The 23,407-nt window shown below is 40.7% G+C and overlaps 1 protein-coding gene across 4 annotated transcripts in view; it reads right to left on the bottom strand.

Annotated features, from left to right (window-relative positions):
- Positions 1-23,407, bottom strand: part of LOC149319479 (interleukin-1 receptor accessory protein-like 1) — a 1,062,352-nt gene that overhangs the window by 1,000,456 nt on the left and 38,489 nt on the right. The window contains exon 1 of one of the 4 annotated variants that reach the window (XM_089511798.1): positions 855-950. The exons of the other annotated variants lie outside the window; for them this stretch is intronic. The gene's annotated coding sequence lies outside the window, so the exon portion shown is untranslated. Of the gene's footprint in view, positions 1-854; positions 951-23,407 lie in introns of those variants that run through there. 4 annotated transcript variants of the gene reach the window in all.

The following is a 23,407-nucleotide window of genomic DNA, read 5'->3' as shown; positions in this document are numbered from 1 at the left end:
TGGGTCTAGGAGGACCCCCAGACTGTGAACACAGTCCTTTGAGGAGAGTGTGACCCCATCTAGGACTGGATGTTGTACCACAATACCTGGGTTAGGAGGCTCTACGGTAAGTACCTCCATTTTGTCTGTAGACCAAGACATGGAGAAATATATCTGGGTGTCATCAGCGTACTGATAACACCCTGCCCCATGTCTCCGGATGATCCCTCCCAGCGACTTCATATATATATATATTGAATAGCATCTGGGACAGGATGGTGCCTTGAGGGACATCACAATTAAGCTCTTTTTTTTTTGCTGAGCAACTGTCCCCAAGCATCACCCTCTGGGAACGGAACCATTGCAATGTAATGCTCCAAATTCCTAACTCTCTCAGGTGTTCCAAGAGGATGTTAGGATCAATTGTGTCAAAAGCAGCACCAACAGGGTCACACTACCCCTGTCAATGCTCAGATGAAGGTCATCAGCTAAGGCAACTATGGCAGTCTCAACATCATTAATTGTCCTATGGCCAGTTTGAAATGCATCCAGGTAATTGGTTACATCCAACACAACCTGGAGCTGAAGGACAACAGCCCGCTAGATCACTTTGCTCAAAAATGGTAGATGGGAAACTGGCTTATAGCTATTCATGTCCAGAGGGTTGAGGGAAGGTATTTTCAGAAGCAGCCTAACCGCCACTTCCTTCAAACAAGATGGAACTTGCCCTTCCCTAAGGGATGCATGATTGTGTCCCTCAAGAACATCTTCAAGGCATCACCCTCCTGGATGGCCAGCAATGAAGGGCAAGGATCAAGAAGGCAAGTTGTCTTCTTCACTCTACCAAGAAGCTTGTCCATGTCATTGGTACTCACCGATTGAAACTGGTCCAGTATAATCTCAACTATGGAGTTGCTGGACACCTCATCAGTTGATTCTGCTGGAACACCGGCATCCAAGTCAGCTCTTATATGAGAAATTTTATCTGCAAAAAAGTTGTTAAATGCATCACAGCAAGCTGTTGTCAGGTTAACTAATTGGTTCTGCACAGATGGAATCTGTGACAGTTTTCTTATTACCCTAAACAGCTCTGCTGGATGGGACTCTGCAGACACAACATGTGCAGAGGAGAAGAATTTTTTTCACTGCACGTATTGCCTTTCCATAGGAACAAGGAAATTTCTTATGGTGAGTTCTGTCAGATAAGAGTCGAGTTTTTTGCCAGACACACTCTAGTCATTGTCCAACCCACTTCATCTTCCTAAGCTCTATGGTATACCATGATTGACAATTTGAAGCGGGTTGGAAAGGATGCTTGGGAGTGATCATGTCGATAGCCTTGGCAAGATCGGTGTTTCAGGTATTAACCAAAGCTTCAACAGAATCACCGGCATTACCAACCATTAAGCCTTCTAGGGCTTTCTGAAACCCAGTTAGTTCCATTAGCCTTTGAGGACGGACCATTCTAATGGGTCCTCCACCCCCGGTGGGAAGGTGGCTCTTAGTTCAACCTTGATCAGGAAATGATCTGTCCATGACAATGCAGTGGTTTTGATTACCTCCAACCATGGATATTCCTATTCCGTACTAAAGACCACATGCAGGATAGGCCCATGATTGTCATGGACAGAGTACCTGGCTGGGAGGGCCTGTGCCCTGGTTATAACGCGATCCTCTCCTAGCCAGGTCTCTGTAAGGCGGGCCAGTCAGCATCCTCATCAAAGATGATATACAGAAATGCTTCCATTTATATCTCTCAATATTATCATAGCAAATAATATACAGAAAGAACACAGAATGATAATAGAATCTGCTTGGAAAGTTATTAGCTACAGTTACGGTTGTGATTCCCACCCAAATTAGCAACCTAATCATTTATCTACAGCAAGTTAACCATTATGACTACAGCCTTTTCTTTCCTGTTTCTCAAAAATAACTAAAATAGCCAATTTTTAGTAATGTAAAAAAATGAATGTTACAAATTACTGGATTGGGGTATAAAATACAGTCTCCCATACCCCCCAACTATCCAGATTTGGCAGTGACAATGCCAATTAATACTCAGTAAACCCACTTTTTCAGATGTTTTTAAAACATTCCAGTATCTCTATCCTGCTCCTACTGCCCCCCTTGTTCTCAGTTTACTTTAATTGCTTAAAACTGAGTGCAAAAGTAGTTTGTGCTACTTGCTGCAAAGTGCAAAAGTAGCTCACACTCAGTTAAATCAGCAGAGAATGAGGAGAGGAGGGAGCAGAATCTTGCACTTCCTGATACACTCAGGCAACAGCAACATGCTGCAGTCTCTCCTAGCTTATGTGTTCTTCTTCATTAATAACTTTTGTCATCTTGACCATATTATGATGTTGCTTGGCCACAAATCTGCTGGGTTTTATCTGTGGAATGTTGGAGTATATGCTTTCCTTCCTTCCACCTCACCATCACATCTCAGCAGCCACAGCACAGCACAGCAGCATGAAACAGCACTTGAATCAAGTGATACATCTTCTTCACCATTCAGTGAGACAATACTTCCTAGCTTTAAGAGTAACTAAATTACAGCACCATCCAAAAGAAATTAAATAATCCCAAGATGCATCACAATCATGTGTTTAGCTGTACCTAAGTTATTGGAGGAAAGAGCTAATTAGAAGCATGTCCTTAGTACATAGTTAGTTTCGAGTTCTGAGAATACACATATTTTTACAGGAGTAAAGACGTGGCACTATAGATTGTTCTGTCAGTATGAGCAGGCAAATTATAACATTCCTTAACAAACATTTAAGATCCTCCACATGATTAAAATGGCATCTATTTAACAAAACAATTGGCAATTACTGCAGAAAAACCAATTGTTCCATTGATTGGGCAACAGTGTGCTATTAACGATACTATATATTACTGTGTACAAAACTTTATGCTACTTGTAGAAAGAACAACAAAGCCAAACTGAACAATGTATTCAATATTTTTTACTGAGTACTTGGGCTGTGTAGTTCCCCCTCCTCTTTCCTTTCTAGGTCAGAGAAAGGGAAGAAATTCCAATTCTGAGAGAGAAATTTCTTGATCAGCACCAAACTTGTCATGACTTGACACCAGCAGCTACAATGATGTTTTGTTATACTGTCATGAGTAACTTCCTGGGATAAAGGGGAATATAGTTTAAACAAATAAAATAAAATATGGATAAAATAAATGGTTACTTTGCACAGGGTTTTGCTGTGGCCCCTTTAGGACACTGGCAGAAAAACAAGTGGTGTAAAAATATTACCAAGACTGAGCAGTCAGAGACACTTTTAAAAACTGATATTTTTAAGAAAAATAAAATGAAAATAGCACACACACACAGCTTCTATCATTTCTTCAAATTATATGTCCCTCTTTGAAGTACATACCAAAAAACTATAACCCCTTTTTTCTTAAAGAATGTAAATGGAGAAGCACAGACAAAATTGCCAAATTTTGGTTAAGATTCAGGGTCTGAATTGAATTAGCCTTAATAAGTCCCAGATTCCAAAAGCAAATATGATGCTGAACCAAATCAGGGGTTCCTACATAATAGATCTGTTGATTTATTGTGTTATTAATTTTCTGTTCTGCCAAAAATGGTGCTCCCTGCAGCTAACAATAAATATAGCAGTGATGTCACGGCTATGGCCATGTGGGACTTGGAAGACCCCGGGGGGGGGGGGGGGCGGGCTCTCTTATGGGTTCCACCCAGCCATGGCCTCATGGGACTCGGAAGGCCAGAAGGAAGATTTCTGTCTTCCGAGTCATAGAATCATAGAGTTGGAAGAGACCGCACGGGCCATTCAGTCCAACCCCCTGCCATGCAGGAAATCCAAATCAAAGCATCCCCAGCAGATGGCAATCTAGCCTCTGCTTAAAGACCTCCAATGTAGGAGACTCCACTACACTTCGAGGGAGTTTGTTCCACTGTCGAACAGCCCTTACTGTCAGGAAGTTCTTCCTAATGTTGAGGTGGAATCTCTTTTCCTGTAGCTTGCATCCATTGTTCCGGGTCTTGTTCTCTGGAGCAGCAGAAAACAAGATTGCTTCCTCCTCAATATGTTATCCTTTCAAATATTTAAACAGGGCTATCATATCACCTCTAAACTTCTCTGCTCCAGGCTAAACATCCCTAGCTCCCTGAGTCATTCCTCATAGGGCAAGGTTTCCAGACCATTCACCATTTTAGTTGCCCTCCTCTGGACACGCTCCAGTTTCTCAATGTCCTTTTTGAATTGTGGTGCCCAGAACTGGACACAATATTCCAGGTGGGGCCTGACCAGAGCAGAATGCAGTGGCACTATTACTTCTCTTGATCTAGACACTATACTTTTATTGATGCAGCCTAAAATTGCATTGGCCTTTTTAGCTGCCGCATCGCACTGTTGACTCATGTTCAACTTGTGGTCTACTTGGACTCCCAGATCCCTTTCACATGTAGTTTCATTCAGCCAGGTGTCCCCCATCCGATATCTGTGCATTTCATTTTTCTGCCCTAAGTGCAGTACCTTACATTTCTCCATGTTGAATTTCATTTTGTTAGCTTTGGCCCAGCTTTCTAGTCTATTCAGATCATTTTGAATGTTGATCCTGTCCTCTGGAGTATTAGCTATTCCTCCTAATTTGGTGTCATCTGCAAATTTGATAAGTATGCTCCCAATTCTGTCATCCAGGTCATTGATAAAGATGTTGAATAACACTGGGCCCAGGACAGAGCCCTGTGGGACCCCACTGGTCACTTCTCTCCAGGCTGAAAATAGCAATCGCCATGTAGGACTCAGAAAGCCAGGGAGGTGGCTGCCTTTTGGGTCATGTATGGCAAATGGTCAGATGGGACTTGAAAGGCTGTGGAGGCTACTGAGAGGGCTGATCACATCCCCTGCCTCACTGCTATAGTGTCATTCTATGCACTGTGGCAATGAGGTGGGGGAGTGTACTTTTGGCTCTGCTGCCTGAAAGCCCTGAAACCCAGAAGTCCTGCCTCCCTGCACTGGGTGACATCCCAGGCACATCCCAGACTAACCTTAATTAAAGCAACATGAAAGGACAGAGTGATTTTCAGTATGATTTATACAATTTTTACAATTACAATTATTTATACAATTTATATCAGCATATACATGATACTGGAAATCATAAGAACCTAGGGACAGAGTGTAAAGAGATAACAATAACAAACTCAGGACAAAACCCTGCAGGACACCAACAGATATGGTATGGAGGTGGAAACCTGGTGTCCACTGACCACAGTGAAAGACCTATCTGAAAGTTAGAATTTAAACCAGTTAAGGGCAGTATCAATAAATCCAAGGTCCTGGAGTAGATCCACCCAAAGACTATGATCAAGAGAATCAAAAGCAGCAGAAAGATCAAGAAGGATCAAAACAGAGTAGAGGCCTTTTGACTTGGCCAATAGATGATTGTTGCAAAATCATTAGGAGAGAATGAGAGAGGAACTGGAGGAGAAGAAGGTTTTAGCAGATAATTAAAGGTAGAGAAGAGACACTGAGGCTGCCACTTGTTAGCACTAATCAATAATTCATAATAATTCTGTTTTGCCATGGAGATAGAGTGTGAAAAGGAGGAGAAAGCAAATTCGTAAGGAATAGAATCAGCCTGGTCTTTTTCCATAAGTGCTCAGCAGCTCGTGAACAGGAATGGAGAAACCGGATGATAAGAGTGAACCAAGGCTATGGCTTAGTAGACGAAGTTGTGCATATTGACATAGGGACAAAACCATCCAGAGATACAGCTGGATCCAGAGTCACCAAGATTTACAGAAGAAAGGAAAGTGTTCAATTCCTGGCCAAATATCTCAGGGTAACAGATTGAAGGTCACGAAAAGAGCATCATACAGTTCAGCAAGGAGCTGGGTTATGGAAAAGTGCAAAAGAAATAAGACGGAAATTTGTTAGCCTCATAATCAGAAGTTACACACTTTTTAGTGAGAACTAAATCAAGACAGTGTCTGAGAGCATGAGTGGGAAACTTGGAGCAGCGTTCAAGTCCAAAGGAAGTTAACAGAGAACTAAAACATGTAGCTACAGGATTATTAGGATCATTCGTGTGGATATTGAACTCTCCTAAGATTAAAGTTAAAGTTCGTGCCTCCTTCAATGCTGGCAGTATGGACAGCAGGGTTTTGACCTGTCTTCAGATCCCACAGAATGGAGCCCCTTTTTCTGCCTGTCTGCTCCTGCCCCTTTTCTTTGACAGTGGTGGACCTGGGCTCATTAATTGCCATAAATAAAGGAAGGTCGCAGGTGCAGGGTGGCAAAGATTTCTCCCATCCTTGTCTCAGACACATTTAATTGCATAAGAACATTGTCTTGCCACCCAAACATGTTCTATCCCCAGGTTGGATATGAGTTAACTGTGGAACTGTAGAAGTCATTCCACAATGACAGCTTTTTAAAATGAAATGGTGTTCTTGCCACAGTTTCCCGGTAGATTGTGCCTTAGCAATTTTGCTCTCCTTTTGGATCATTACAGTCTTACTAGCTTCCAGAGCTTAATAAACTTCCCATTTGGATTACATCTCCCATATTCCCCCAGTTCAATGTACTAGGAGCTGTAGTTGAAAAAAAGTAACTTTTACAAGATCTGTTTCTTTCACCAGATTTGAAATAGCTCAAATCTAACTGAATCATCGTGACTACCACTGTACAGTTTCTTCTTATTACATCTACTACAGTTTCATTATTTTTGATACTAGTATAGAAAGAAACGAGGGCTAAAATGACCAAGTGGATGGAGAGTTGAGCATGAGATGCCATGATCTTGAGCAAATGATTACCTCTTAACTTCATTTCCCATTCAGAATTTAGATACACTCAGAGTTTTAGAATTACCTAACCAAAGAGGATTTTAAGCAGCTTGCAAATTAAAACTACTAGTAGAAGAAATTATAATTGGAAATGTATTAAAAGTAATGTTTACTAAATAGATGATGAAACAGAGAGAGAGATCTCCAGTTTCCTTCCATTTCATTGTGCTGTATCTGTAGATTTTGAGGGTGTAAGAAGCAAAAATAATGTTAACTCCATTGCTTGAGAAGACTGAAAATAAACACATGGAGTAAATTTGGACAAATCCTTTCAGGCCATCAGTGCATTTTAATAGGTTACTTCAAGTGGGCCCTCTCTCCAGTGTGAGTCAGAGAAGAGGGAATAATGAGGTCCTTCTCCCTCTGGCAGTTACTCCAGTCATAACATAGCTGCTAGCAAGAAGCTGAACAGCCTAGGTAATTGGCATAGGGAGGTCTTGCAGTGTTCACCACTCTCAATAGAGACATTGAGGTGTGGCAAGGACAGACCAGCAGTTGAAAAAATTATGCTGGGAAGCACGCAATAGCTACCACTCAGCAGCCGATTCCTCCAGCAACCCTGGAGGCATGATTATATTCTTTCCAAGGATAATTCTCCTGTCTCAGTTTCCAGGATTCTGCAGGTGAGTCAGCCTGCAGCCTCCCATAGCTTCACAGAGCCTTAAATTAGCTCAATATACATTTTATCCAGAAATTTCATAAAGGTAACTCTCTCTCTCTCTCTCTCTCTCTCTCCCCCCCCCCCCCCTCCGCCGGTCACTCAAGGCTCCATAGATATTGTATTTCAGAAAATCTAATTCTCATGGAAATGTACAAAACCTCAGAAGCTGCATCACCCACAGGTAGCTGAGAAGAGCATATAAATGATTCCAACAAATAACTTAAAATAGAAGCTTTGTTGTTAAACTTTGAAAGGAGCATCTAACAGCCAGAAGCAGACTGTGACTTTTAAAGGAAGTTCAGATCATAAAGAGAAAGGCAAAAACATGATAATAGTGGTTTATAAAAAGTCGGTTGAATGTGTCAGAAAGCTGGGGGAACAAAGACAGAAAGAAACAACAGCTACCTAAGATTTTGCCTATTGTGCAATTCAAGCAATTTGAAGGCACTGGCTGAAGTGTAATATGAGTCAGATGTTAGAGGAAATGTAAAATAAGTTCATTAACATTGCTTTCAGAGTGGATGTATAAGGTAATCAAAGGAGATTATCGCACTGCGTTCTGAGACCGTTCTCATCACGTGATGAGAACGGAACGCATTTGAGTATACCGCACGTATGTGTTCCAATCGGGTTCTCAGAACGTTTAAATGTGTTCCAAATGTGTTCCAGGAGGGTACAGATATGAATGTGTTCCCAGAGAGCTGAAACGTGATGAGAACGTTCCAACAGAGGTGTGTGCGGTATTCTTATCTGTTCTCAAATCCGTTCTCTCATTCCTCCATCTCCTGATTGGCTGAAAGAATGACAGGCAGGGAGGGAGGCAGGCAGGCGAGCGACTGCAGTGAGGGAAGGTGTGTGTGTGTGAGGGGGGAAAGAAGGAGGGAGGGAAGGGAGGAAAGTTGGGACAAGTGAGAGAAGAGGAAAGAAGGGAAAGAGAGAGAAAGAGAGAGGGAAACAGGGGGGCCAGAGCAGAGAGCAAGAGGGAGAGGGTCTGGCTGCTTCTGCGGGGGCCTCTAGTGTCATGTCCGGCGGGGCTCCTGTGCTGGCAGCCTGCAGGAGGCAAGGATGGCAGGGATGCCCAGGACCTTCTCCTCCTTCCCTCCAGGAAGGAACCCACAAAAGCTCCTCTGTTTGGAGCAACACACAAAAGCAAGCAAACAACTCCCAGAATTCCATAGCAAAGAGCCAGACAAGAATTAAAGCAGGGAGGGAAGCTCACAGGCCCCACCTGGAATATTGTGTCCAGTTCTGGGCACCACAATTCAAAAAGGAGCGTGTCCAAAGGAGGGCGACTAAAATGGTGAAAGGTCTGGAAACCATGCCCTACAAGGAACGACTTAAGTAGCTGGGGATGTTTAGCCTGGAGAAGAGAAGATTAAGAGGTGATATGATAGCCCTGTTTAAATATTTGAAGGGATGTCACATTGATGAGGGAGCAAGCTTGTTTTCTGCTGCTCCAGAGACTAGGACCCGGAGCAATGGATGCAAGCTCCAGGAAAAGAGATCCTACTTCAATATTAGGAGGAACTTCCTGAGAGTAAGGGCTGTTCGACAGTGGATCACACTCTTTCCTCAGAGTGTAGTGGAGTCTCCTTCCTTGGAGGTCTTTAAGCAGAGGCTGGATGGCCATCTGTTGGGGATGCTTTAATTGTGATTTCCTGCATGGCAGAATGGGGTTGGACTGGATGGCCCTTGTGGTCTCTTCCAACTCTATGATTCTATGATTCTATGAAGGCACACATTACATGCGCACACACACAGGAGGCAAAAGGCTGACAAGCAGCCAAAATGGGGAATTGGGATGACAGCAGAGGACTCTTCTTTTCTAACCGGTTTAAAGAGCTGCTATGGCTGCCAGGGCTCTGCCCTTGGCCCAGTCCCCTCCCTGGCAACTTGCTTTTCTTCGGCTTGAAGAGACCTGCATGAAGCTCCTCCTTCTTCCCAGCCTTGCAAAGGAGGTTTGGGATGTAACTTGCAAGGCTCATCTCTCCCCATTTCTCTTTCTCCCTGCCTTCCTCCCGATCCCTCCTTCTTCCCTCCCTTCCCTCCCTCCTCCTTTCCCCCCTCTCTCTCTCACACCCCCCCCTTCCCTCACTGCAGTCGCTCGCCTGCCTGCTTCCCTGCCTCCCTGCCTGTCATTCTTTCAGCCAATCAGGAGACGGAGGCGGCCTTGGTGGAATATGTTCTCGGAACGGTTTCAGGAATCGCTGTGCGGTAAAATGCAGTTCTGATCACGTTCTGATCATGTTCTAGTTTACTAATGCAGTAATATCTGTTCCAGGAACGTTCTCATCACGTGATGATAGGAACGTTCTCAGAACACAGTGCGATAATCTCCAAAGTGTGACACTGACAACTATTCAGAATGACCTATAATGGTTTAGTGGAGAAGGATCACACAGTCTGCATCTGCACTGCAGAAATAATGCAGTTTGACACCGTTTTAATTGCCATGGCTCAATGCTATGGAATTCTTGGTTTTGTAGTTTTGTGAGCCTTCTCTGTCAGAGAGCTCTTGTTCCATGACAAACAACAAATTTGAAAAATCCATAGCATTGAGCCATGGCAGTTAAGAAATGTCAAACTGCATTATTTCTGCAGTGCAGATGCAGCCAGGGAAGTTAACAATATCTGAGAGTATCAAAAACAATTTTCTTCAACAAATTTTCTAGGGATTTAAGTTGACTGAACAGCCCATTCCACTGCTTGGGGCATTCTATTATTTGATCTGCATTTTAGATGGTGGCTGTATTAATTAAAATAGGCTGTATTAATGAAGTGACTGCTGTCGTGTGTAATTTGAGCAGTTTACAACACACTACAGCCAGAGATATATCAACTGTGCAACCTCCTTCCCTGTTGCCGCAAATCTTGTCTTTTGAACATCAAAGCCCCAGAAGCCATTCATCTAGCCTAGAACTTGTCAGAGCTGCAGTATGCCCCCAAAATGAAGCTGGAAATCATAACTCTTGGGCTGTAATGCCTTTATTGTTTGCTAAAATAATGCACCTGGACCACACATGATGCTACCTAGAGTTAAGGTTCTCCCCTCCAAACTCTCCAAAACATTGTGGGGAAAAAACCCTTCTGGGTGGCTCTGGAAGCATGAAAAATGGGCTGTCATGTGGCCTACATGAAACCTGATCATTCACTAAATTAGATTAGTCTCATTAATTATTTTTCACATTATTTGCTAATTATTTCTAAATAATGTGATGGGATTAGAAAAAGTTAACCGTCCAGCTCCCAACAGAAATTAATCTCCTAACACAAACTACCTCTTTAATTCTTATTTTATACACTGGAAAGAAAAGACTGCATTTTTGTTTTGTTTTGTTTGTTTGTTTTTAAAAAAGTTTGTTAATGTAATGTGCATGTCAGCCACCATCTGAAATGATAATGAATTTTATTAAAATCATATATCATAAGACGTAAGTTGTAATTCTATGCAAGATCTCCAAGATGTAAATTATAGTGGTCACATCTGGCCTTATTCTTGAATTAAGATGTACAGGATTGCAGTGCTAGTCCAATAAAATAATTCTCAACTCACTTGTGGAAGAAGCACGATCTCTCTTTATCTGTTCTTACTCTTGTTATGCATGAAAATGCCATGCCACATCCTGCTCTGTATGCAGTTTGGTGCTTGCTTTCTTGTCAGTTACTCTTAGCATTTTAAGGTGACTTTTAAAAATCTCTGACTTTGATATCAATACCACTGTATTTTGTTTTGTTTTGTTTTTAAAAAGACAGTTGGGTTAACTAAACTTTACACAAATACAGTATTCTTGCTTGTCTACTGAAGTTTAGGATGGGAGTTAGGATCAGAATGGGGGGAAGTGACATATGGAACTAGACTGAGATAGGATGCTCTCTGTAATGTTTTTTTCTGACTCTTTTCAGTCATGCTCTGTTGTAAGGACTGCCTAGTCCAAGTCCAGTTTAAAGACCATAAGGTTATTCATCAACAGTAGATGAAGTAGACCTGTAGGTTAGCTAGTCTTAATCTCCCACACTATGGTGTGACACTTTTTCTAATTAAAAGAAGGGATTTATTTTCAAATTTGCATATATTGAAATCAGTTTAGCTAATTTTATGAAAATCCGAGCCTTCTTTTGGGTAAATTTACTTTACCCAAAAATGGACTCAGATTTGCATGAAATTTGCTTGTGCTAATTTCAATTTGTGATGAGGTGTAAATTATTTCCTATTTCATGTTGTGTCTAAATTACCATTATAGAGCAGATCTTGGAAGCAACTAGTTGCAAATTATTGATAGTTAATTGCCTTTTCCAGTAACAAAGATACAATTAAGTATTGTATCCCATATACAATTTTGAATATGGGATTACTTCATTCTATTTACAGTGTGATTATGTTATAGGTTACTTTTATCATTATGGGGTGAGAATGTGCTTTGTAAGAATGGCTTCCAGTGTTTTCCAAAAGCAGCAAAATGGTAATTGTTTTATTTATAATTTAGTTACCTTTGAAAACAAAAAGTTAAAATTGCTTAAAAAACAACAGCACTCCCCTCCTTCTACAATCATGGCAGTAATGTCTGTTGGAGCTTAGACTTATAACTGTAACTAATTGCTTCTAAAAAGTAATTTCCCAAGTTCTTCTCTAGCCATAGAGGAAAATAGTGGATTAGAGTCATGGTCTTTCCCTCTGTGGACTGGACATATTTATACAGAATGGGATCTTGAGTTAAAGGGGGCAGACAGAAAGTTTGCAATTCGAACCCATTATTTAAAGTGTCGGAAGGACTAAATTGCTCTCAAGACTCATGAAATGAAGAATAAAACAAAGACTTCTGAAAAGAGGCCTTCACTTAGTGTTTTCTAACTCCAATAGCAAACTCATAGCAGACCAGAAAACATTTCTATAGGGCAACTATACCCATAGGTGAGAAACTACAGGGGGAGTTGGTGTCAGTTTTTGACCTGATGCCCTTTGCTGACCAGATGACTAGATTTTCAATAAAAAGTCACCATAAATGCAGCTCAAAAATGACTGGTAATTACTTCCAGTTTCCACTTACTAGGATGGATAATTTTTTGGCAATTCCTGTCTTCTGGGGAATTAGCTAATCTCTCCCCTCCCCAATGTGCTGTCATCTGAAAATTTAGAAAGCATGCCTTCTATTCCATTAAACAACTCCAAATTGTTCCTTAAACATCAATAATGAATGCTTTGGGACCAAGTGGGGTATTTGGAGGATGCATTGTGTAAACCAGCACAACTCATGGCATTGATCAACAATACTGCTGATCATAAGGTACGTCTATTATCAGTTTCCTGTCTTTGTTGAGTCAACATGAGGCAGCCTTAACTCTGTTCTTAAGCAGGCAGGTTTTTGATCATTGAATATTAATCTAGTTATGTGGAGCTGAATTCTGTAGTTCATAAAAGGCAACAGATGGCTTCAGATTAGACAGGTCTTCACAGAGACAAGTTAAATAAATGTATCTTCTTCTGATTTTTGAAACTGAAATTATTCCTGAGAACTGGACTAGATGGAGAGAAATCCAGATAGAATTGATAGTGCAGTGGTTAAATGCATGTACTGCAGCCATTCACTCAAAATGATAAGGTTGTGAGTTCAATACCAGTGAAAGGGCTCAAGTTTGACTCAGTCTTGCATCCATCTGAGGTCACTAAAATGAGTACCCAGATTGTTGGGGCAATTAGCTTACAGTTGTAAACTGCTTAGACATTGTTAGTTCAGTATGAAGTGGTATATAAATGAAGCTGTTTCTTTTATTGTTCTGAACTACAGCTAGTAGTCTTCAGGTACTAAGACTGCTCATTTAATAATATACAGTGGTCCAAAGAGCAAATATATTCAGAGCATAGGGCTCTAATGGAGAGATCAGTAAATCAGACAGGAAATACTGAGATTGTTTTTATTATTCAAAGCTAGCTATAGCCTTAATAAAAAAGACTCATCCATTGAAATGTTATAGAAATTATTGTGTTATACAAGTGCAAATAATAAAGAAATATTATAGTTTTTGTGGGTATTTCAGGTTATGTGGCCATCTTCTAGAAGAGTTTCTTCCTGATGTTTCACCAGCATCTGTGGCTGGCATCTTCAGAGAATGCTTGCCTGGAAAAAGATGTGTGTGTGTGTGTGTGTATGTGTATATATATATTGTGTGAGCCAACTTTTTCCAGGCAAGCATTCTCTGAAGATGCCAGCTTCAGATGCTGGAGAAACATCAGGAAGAAACTCTTTTAGAACATGGCCACATAGCCCGAAAAACCCACAAAAACCTATGGATGCCGGCCATGAAAGCCTTTGACTTCACAAAGAAATATTACTTTTACAGATTATAGTTAAGAAGAAGATTCTTATATGTTCCAACTTAAGAACTCAAAAGCAATCTAATGGGAAATGTGCTAACTCTAGGTAATTTGAAATGATTGTCTTTGGACCAGTACTGGTCCCTGAGCCCTGACTGCCACTCCCTGGATTTTTCCCAGGAAAGAAAGAAACGATTGTAGCCAACAGACAAAATTATAGTACTGGTGCATGGCATACTGGGACAGAAAATGCCAATCCTCTATTTCAGATAGTTTGAGAAAGCACTGCTTAGACAAAGCTATCAAGTTATGGAGTTCTTGAAGCCATGAAAAAATAAAAGTGTATACTACAAGCAGCACATACACATTATTAAATAATTAGGCAGCGGTAAGACCATCTATTTGCTAAATTATAGTTGTAACAGTATTTAGTTTAAGGAATGAAAGTTAACAACTCTAAAGTTGCTGTTGCAGCAGGGAAGTAGCTATTGGTCTGGTCATTAGGACTAAGATTTATCAACAAATGAAAAGCCAGGAAATTTAATTAAAACAGAAGATGGATTGAAGTCTGTGTGTGTGTGTGTGTGCATATGTGTGTCACCTCACCCATCCTTTCAATCTACTGATCTTCCACAAGTGATTAATATATGTGTTTAAGATTAATTGGATGCATTGGCTCAGCAGTTAAGATGTTGACTCTGACAAATGCAAGACTGGCAGGTCGGCAAGTCGAGATCCAGGCACCACTAGTCCTGTCACTAGTCCAAATGTCTGTCAACCTATCAGTTCAAAAGCATGTAAAGATGCAAGTAGATAAAACAGTACCACTTCGGTGAGAAGGTAACAGTGTTCTGTGCAATCATGCTGGCCACAGGATCACAGAGTTGTCTTTGACAACGCTGGCTCTTCGGTTTAGTAATGGAGATGAGTACTGCCCCCACAGTCAGTTACAACTAGACAATCTTGTCAAGGGAAAATTTTACCCTTACCTTTATCTTTTTAAGTTGTTTATCTAGTTTTGTAGTTGTATTTGCTACCAAATATTTTTGTTCCAAATAATTGTGTGAGTTTGTTACAATAACTATTACTGTTTTCCTTGTATTTCAACCAGAAGATAGTTGTTTTGGTTACAGAATTAGGTATATCAATACATATTTAATATATGTGTGTGTGTGTGTGTGTGTGAAGAGGAGCCTTCTAATTTCTGTATTATCTCTTCTTGAATGTTTCACTGAGTCAATAGTTTTTTTTTTATCAGTTTTCTTTTTCTAACACACATATGCATACACTGAAGGCAATGGTAATACTAGTATCTTGAGCAAATTAATATGCCACAAGAAACTGTGCCCTGAACTGCTATTATGAAAAAATAATTTGCTAGGAGTACATAAGGATATAACCACTTGTCATAATCAACCTGCTACTTATCTAGAGATAGGCTGTGTGCCTGTGCTATATACAAAACACTCATGCTGCTAAATGAATGCCTTAGAGAGATGACAGTCTGGCATCAATATCCAATAATCCTAGAGATTTTCATCATTTCTATTTTATCAGAGCTTTCAAGTTGTTACTCATTTCAGTTTAGACCAAAGAGCATGATCCTGTTTACAAACTGGATGGTAATGATTTACATTATAGGAATCACAGATATAACAAAAGGTTACAAATCCTGGTGCAGTATAAGCAATACCCCTCTTCATCTGACAGTATTACAAACTGCTTTCTTTCTTTCTTTCTTTCTTTCTTTCTTTCTTTCTTTCTTTCTTTCAGCAAAGTGGTATGAGACCATTCATGCAAACCTCTTCCACTAGAAAGTGAAAGATTTTTAGATGTAAGATTGTTGTTTTGTTGTTGTGTGCCTTCAACTCATTTCCAACTTATGGCTACCATAAGGCAAAACTATCACAGGATTTTCTTGGCAAGTTTTGTTCAGAGGAAGTTTGTCATTGCTATCTTCTGAGGATGAGACAGTGACTTGTCCAAGGTCCCCAAGTGGGCTCTCATGCCTGAGTGCAGGTCTGAACCTTGGTCTCCAGTGTCTTAGTACAACACTCAAACCACTATGCCACATTGGCTCTCTATAATATAAGAACCTATTGTTCATTGCTTTATCTGAAGATAAGTGCTTGCAACCCTATGGGCATTTTTTCCCTTTTTATTATTTCAACAGAGAGGTGAATAAAATTTCATATCGTATTGTATATAAAGGTACAAATTGATGCTGCAGCAAAGAATAACATAATGTGGAAATCTGTTCATTATTATACTTCCAATCAACCAGCTGTTTTCTTTTAGAGTACTCTATTCTGGTCCTCTCCCTCTAGTTTGCAAGACTTTTCCACCTTCTCCTTGAACAGACACTGTTCTTTCTGTAGCCACTAACATATGTTTTACAGTAAACAGATAGTTTGGAAGTACTTAGAAAGCAATGTTATGATCACTAAAAAGTCATGGGTTTCTCATTGGTGTTCACAATGGCTCTCCTTCATCCTGGAGAGAAGTGATTAGTGGGGTGCCACAGGGTTTTGTCCTGGGCCCACAACTATTCAGCATTGTTAGAAATGACTTGGATGATGGAATAGAGGCCATGCTTATCAAATCTGCAGATTATATCAAATTAGGAGTGGTAGCCCAGAGGACAGGATCAGAATTCAAAATAACCTTGACATATTACAGAGCTGGGCAAAAACTAACAATATGAATTTCAACAGGGAGATATGTAAAGTACCCTTGGAGAGAGGGATGAAATGCAAGGAAATTTGGCTTGACAAGAGTACATGTGAAAGGGATCTGGAGTCCAGGAGTCTTAGTAGACTGCAAGTTAAACATGAATCAACAGTGTGATGTGACAGTTAAAAGGGGGGGGGGGGCTTCTGGGCTGCCTCAAACGGAGTATAGTATCTGATGAAGCAAAGCAATAGAACCATTCTATTCTGCTTGGGTCAAACCTCACACAGAATACTGTGTCCAATTCTGGGCACCATAATTCAAGAAGGATATTGAAAAGCTAGAGGTCAACCAGAATGCTAAAAAAAAAGTCTGGAAACCATGCCCTATGAGAGACAGCTTAGGAAGCTGGATATATTTAGCCTGGAAAAGAGAAGGTTAAGTGGTGACATGATAGCCCTGATTAAACATTTGAAAGGTGTCATATTGAGGATGGTGCAAGCTTGTTTTCTGTAGCTCCAGAGACTAGGACATGGAGCAATGGACTCAAACTACAGGCAAGTGATTGCACCTAACCATTAGGAAGGACTTCCTGATGATGAGAGATGTTCCATAGTTATATATGATACCTCAGAATGACATTAACCACATTACTGCACTACCCTCTTATAGTGCTGTTAATCCACTTTAACTGCTCTGACTGTCTCCTGTTGCATTCTGAGATTTGTAGTTCAGTGAGGCCTAAGAGCTCTCTGACTGAATATTCTAAATGCCCCTCCCTAAACTTTAAATCCTAGAATGCAATGGGAGGCAGCCAGAGCAGTTAAAGTGGAATAGCAGTGCTATAAGAGTGTAGTGTAGTAATCTAGAGAGACTTTCCTTGGATGCTTTTAAACAGAGGCTGGATGGTCATCTGCCAGGAGTGCTTTGATTGTGTCTTCCTGCATGGCATGGGTTGAACTGGTTGGCCCCTGTGATCTCTTTCAACTCTGTAATTCTGTGATTCTATGATTTCATGAATAAGTTAACTGGATATGTCTGAGCCCTTCGAGCCTCAGGCTCTATGGAATCCCTCTTATACTTATACAAAATGAATGCAGTAGGAAGTAGGGACAGTGCTGAACATGTAATTATCAGGTTCAAACATGGGATTTAAGTTTTCTCAGCCTACACCGTTTGGCTGCATTATGAATTGAGTATTATTTCCCTGAACAATTACTATATAGCTTGGAAAGTTAAATGAAATTTTCTCCAGAATGTGTTATTTGTTTATCCTTTTTATATATATTTGCCCAAGGTGTGACATTATAACATCCTCTAAGGGTGATCTTTAGGACACCAGAGAATTATGGAGAAATACAGTGAAAAGCTCTGGATTTTTCTTTCCCTCTGTTTCAGGTAGATTACAAATGTGTTCACAGAAGAAACAATGGAGCTTTGAAACAACAACAATGGTTTGCAGAAAGGAAGATGGGAACCCACAAAATTACTGTGTTGTGAAAATACCAGACAAAAGACATTTGGGGATATTATACTATATATAATATAATATAATACAAAATGTATATGATGTTTCTCTAAACACACACACACACACACACACACACACACACCAAAAGACTATAAAGATCAACAGTAGGCACTAAATACATCAAAAGCCAAACTGAAAACTTTATTACCTAACTTGAGCAGAACCAGAATTTCTTCTGAATTCCTGGAAAAAGAAATGCTTCACTAAGCACTATAATAAAGTTGAAGCCAATGAAGTATCATTATGATGGTATAACTCACACAGCTATAATACATAAACTGTAGCACAGCTCCCTTGACCACTTCAGCATTTAGATATAAATCTGTATGGATAACAACTATAAACCTGTGCTGTAGACAAACAAAAACATAAACAAAGAAAGAGCAACCCATCAAAAATGTTTGCGACAGTTCACTCTAATTTCCCTGTGATTGTTGTGGTTGTCAACAAAATTATTCACTTGGCAAGTGGCATTACTGTTGTGGCCTGTAACCACATAATTTGTTTCTTAAATGTCAGTTCCTCTAGCTTATTGTGACATGAAGTAAGTCATTAAGAGAGGCCACTGGAGATCACCATGTTTCAATAATATAACTGGGATGGATCCAATCTCCTTCTGTTAGTGGAACAGAATCTCCTTCTGTTACTAGAAAGGCTGGAAATATGGAAAATCCCTCCTTCTGAATTTTAAGAATAGTGCCCCATATACACACTGCAGCTCACCCTATTCTACAGTATCTTTTGATTCTCTATGATAGTATTTTCAGGACACAAGGAAGGAAGAATGAAGGAGGAAGTCCACTTTTACCAGCACACAGCACACTGCAAAACCTATAGTTCTGTGACAGGAATGCTTTGGTACATGTAATTTGTACAAGACAATTGAGAGCAGGTTTGGTCATCAATTGTTCCTCAGCAGTAGATCAACATGACAGGTGTGAACCACTAGTGGGTAACATCAGGCCATCTGTCTAGGTTAAGCACCTTTGGGCTGGTAGTGGCTTTGGGCCCGGAAGAATAGAGTCTCCAGCTGCACATGAAGAAGAGTGACCCCACTCCAATCTCTCCTTCTGCCCCTAATTTTGGGTGAGTCAGGAAGAGAGTCCTAAGAACTCCTGCCTGGTTTTCAGTAAGTGTGAGCAAGCCCCTAGTGGGATGCTAGTAGCATTCTTATCAGAAAGACAAGCAGGTAGCTGAGGGAATGGGTGGGGACAAATGAGGCAGCCTTTTGGTGCAGAAGGTGAGGAATGAGGGATGATCTCTATTACCTTGAGTAGACTGGAGCCTGGCTCAGTTGGAGGCAAGAGAACTTTCCTCCGGTGCTTTTCCACTCTCACCACTTGGTGACTGCAGGAGCAACTCCACAGGATTTTGTCTTCTTTTCCCAACCTGCTTGGTGCCAGTTTTGAGTCCCTGGTGAACCACTTAAAATATTTACTTAGGAGTTCAGATTTTGTATAACATTATTATTATTATTTTGAAATTCACCAATTTTAAAATGGATGTGGGGGGATAAATAATGGTACTACTAAGAAAGGGGGAAGCAACACAAATGGGTTTTGCTCATTTGTACCAGCCCCCTACATCCCCCCCCCCAAAAAAAAAATCTGGCACAAACTGAATAATTAGAGCATGACATCATCACCAGATACAGGATTATTATAGCCTTGTATACTCTCAAATTACATAGAACTAGAGAAAGTTGGGGACAACACTAGGGAAAGTTCATCTATTAACCCCTGCAAATACCCTTCAGTAATGCAAGAGCCATTCATTTTTTCTCTATATACCAAATACTTGATGGCTACGTAGTAACAATTGCAATGTAAGATTGGTGGTTTTTGCATCACGATGTAATTATATATTTAAGACCATGTTGCCTGGACTTTTCACATACTGTTAATAGATTCATTTGATCACTCCAATAAAAGTATCTCCTCACCTTTCCACCAGGGCCCTCCGTTCTGGTAGTCAAGGGTTCCTGTCTCAGCCCAGGATTTCCTCTGCCCCATCCCGGATTCGTCCCTTTTCACTTGCTGCCCCTCACTCCTGGAACCTTCTTCCCCCACACACAAGAGCCATCACTTCTTTAACCAGCTTCAAAACGGAGTTGAAAACCATCCTGTTCAGAGAAGCCTTCCCAGGCATTGCATAATTGTTGCTTACTATCTGATGTTCTTTTGTTGCCTGTTTATCGATCCATTTCCTGTATTGCTATGTATTGTATATGTATTATCCTACTTGAGAGTATGTATTTTCCCTGGAAAATGATTAACCTTCCATTTTGAAGTCAAGCCCTCCCTCCTGTCCATCTGCCTTGGTCCAGGCCTCGGAGGTAGAGATGAACTGCTGGACCTCTGACCCTTTCCCGCCACCACTCCCTTCTCCTTCTGTGTCATGTCTTTTTAGATTGTAAGCCCGAGGGCAGGGAACCGTCTAACTAAAAAGATTGCATGTACAGCGCTGTGTAAATTTACAGCACTTCATAAATAAAGGTTAATAATAATAATAATAATCCCTCTAGACCAGTCCTGCTGGTCTTTATCTTTATCTAGTCAGCTAGGGCTCATAATGCAGCAGAATTGGGCATTTCATCTCTGACTTCAGGACAGAGGTCCTTGAACAAAAATAAAACTACAGAAGAAAGAGAAATAAGAATATATCCACAGACTACCATCCATCAACAGCAACAATGCCTTCCTGGTGCACTACATATTTTATAAAACTGGTTAGGACCCCAGCTTCATGAGGGCACTCTTAGCCAGTTTATCACATCTCCTTTCTGGCTCCCAGCCTGCATACTCCACATTCCAAAACTCCCTCCACCATTCATTTGTTCACCCAACCACCCTGGCCTTAGATAACATCTTCCCTCCTGTGTTTGTCCCTCAGTGGCAATTGATAAAACTGAACTTGTCCCCTCATCACCACAACCTTTGCATTTCTGGCTATTCATACACTCTAATAAACATCCTTCCTGGATAATAGTTTGCTCCATGCATGTGAGGAAGTAGACAAGGGTCAGAAACAGAGGAGCCCAAATTGCCAGTTATGGATTGCATTGGGAACATGGTGTTTACATGAAACCCCAAACACCACTGGAAGTCATGCTGCAGCCGCCTCTTTTCAGAAGAACCGGGCCAAAAAGGAGTGGTAAAATACTCCTTTTTGGAGTATTTTACCACTCTTTTTTAGTGCATGGTTCAGGACCATGACAGTGGCCCAGATCAGGACTGGGGACATGGTCCTGGGACAAACGGCAACATCACAGTGCTGGTGCAGGCCTTTGGGGCCATCTGCTTCACCCCCAAGTCTACAAATTCTTGTTTCTTCTTTTTCATGATTAGCTACAAGATTTCATCAAAGTTGCTTCAAGATTCCTTTTGCATACTGCAAAGATTCCCTTTGCAGTATGCAAAGTGAACCACTTAAGTGAACCACTTGCATACAAGATTCTACCCTATTTACTGAACCAGCTTCAGGAAATCATTCCTTCAGCAGAATAAAGGAACAAACTGCTTGCCTTGACTACTAGAGGTATAAATAATAATTGTCATAATTGAGAAAGGGTGTTTTGACATCATGAGATACCCTGTTAAAAACTGTCAGCAAGTAATTGTTGTTGTTTTTTTAAAATTATTTGAAGTGGGAGTGGTGGGGGGGGGGAGAGGAATAAAGAAAACACAGTGAGGGGAAAAAGCATTAAAATGCATGTGTTTTTTGAGCAAGGGAGAAACTCCACCTCCTTTTTTTTTTTTTTTCGTACATGGAAGAAATAAATAAGGTAAATCATACATCCCTTGCCTAAACCAAGGGGGGAAAGGAAGAGCTTGGTGAGTTTCACTCTTCCATTCCTGAGACACGTCTTGAGTGGATGAAAATCCTATAGGATTTTTTGATGCCATCTAAAAGATGTAAATGACTTTGTGAAATTTTCCCCCCCTGAAAGGTGGTATGGTGTGTGTGTGTGTGTGTGTGTGTGTGTGTGTGTGTTTTAAAACATATCAATTGCTAAACCTCAGCCTAGGTGCAAAGGTGTAGAATGGATGGTAATAGTTGCTGTTTTGTGAACAGGACATTTGGATCAAGAATATTTAAGGTGGCAGGGCTGGTTAAAAAAAGAGGTACTAGTAGTTGTTTTGCCATATGATGAGAATATTTTGGAAGAATATCTGGGAAGCAGGCTTAGATTTGCAAAGCTGAAAGCAGTAGGTAGCTGCTTTAATATCACGAGTCAATGCTTGTTGTGGGGAAATGATGTTGTAACCCAGATTTGCAGAGATAGCATACTGGAGTCCAGCAGGAGCCCTAACAGCTGAGAGGTACATTTTTTTTAATAATAAGAGTTTTGCTTGCTCTCTCTCACACACACATAGACACACATCAGAGATCAGGAACCTTTTGCAACCCTAGAACTAAATTTAAATGTGGGAAAGGTCTCAGTGGTTGCATTTCAGTTCTGGCCAAGACCAAAAGAAAAGTCCCCTTGCAAGTCTCTTGCAAAGTAAGGCCCACAAACTTTCAAATTTTATCCGAAATGAAAGCCAAAAAATAATAGTCAACCCCCCTACGCACAATACCAACTGGCATATATGTTACAAACAGCAGTGGTAAATAGTGGGATTCATTTGTCCGCAGCACTAGCACTCTTTCTCATTTTCTAGCTAGTTACTCTGATATACATCTATGCCCCTGAGGTTTAACAGTGATTGAGTGGGTTGAGGAACAATATGGGCATAACTGTTGTTGTTGTGTGCTTTCAAATTGTTTCTGACTTATGGTGACCCTAAGGATTTTCTTGAAAAGATTTTATTCAGGGAGTTCATCTTTGCCTTCCTCTGAGGCTGAGACATTGTGACTTGTCCAAGGGCACCTAGTGGATTTCATTGCCAAGCAAGGATTTAAACCCTGTTCAGACCCACAGTGCAATGGTCAAAATACTACACCATGCTAGCTCTCTTTGGGAATGTTTAGCTGTGACTAAGTGGAGCTTTGATACATGTAAGAACTTCAGAATGCTATCAAGTGAAACTCTGACAATAGGTGATAATCAGAGGTCACTCAAGGCTGTGAATATTCTGAAAGAGATTATTCCAGCAAGCAGAAAAGAGAAAGGTAACAAATTATCCAGTCATCAAAGCTGTGAAAGAAGCCAAACAGAAATTACAGTGGAAAGAGAGGTGCTTGCCTCATAAAATGACATGGGGCACAAACAAGGCAGTGCCACTGGAAGATATTATCTACATCTGCTATAAAGTTTAGGATGATAGTCAGGGCATCTGCTGCATGTGCAATTTGTCTTCTCAGTCACTGTTCTACTTTGACAGATTCTGGAATACTTAAGACAAATCTTTTGATGTCAAGGAGTGAACCTGGGGCCTCTACATAAACATTAGATTCCTAACCATTTAAGGTCCAGGTCCC

This window comes from Sceloporus occidentalis, unplaced genomic scaffold, assembly GCF_023333645.1.
Source record: "Sceloporus occidentalis isolate IW3139 unplaced genomic scaffold, rSceOcc1.0.p SCAF_2, whole genome shotgun sequence".
In the NCBI taxonomy this organism is placed as follows: domain Eukaryota; kingdom Metazoa; phylum Chordata; class Lepidosauria; order Squamata; family Phrynosomatidae; genus Sceloporus; species Sceloporus occidentalis.
The sequence above is the reverse complement of the archived record's forward strand: the minus strand, read 5'-3'. Positions and strand labels throughout refer to the sequence as shown.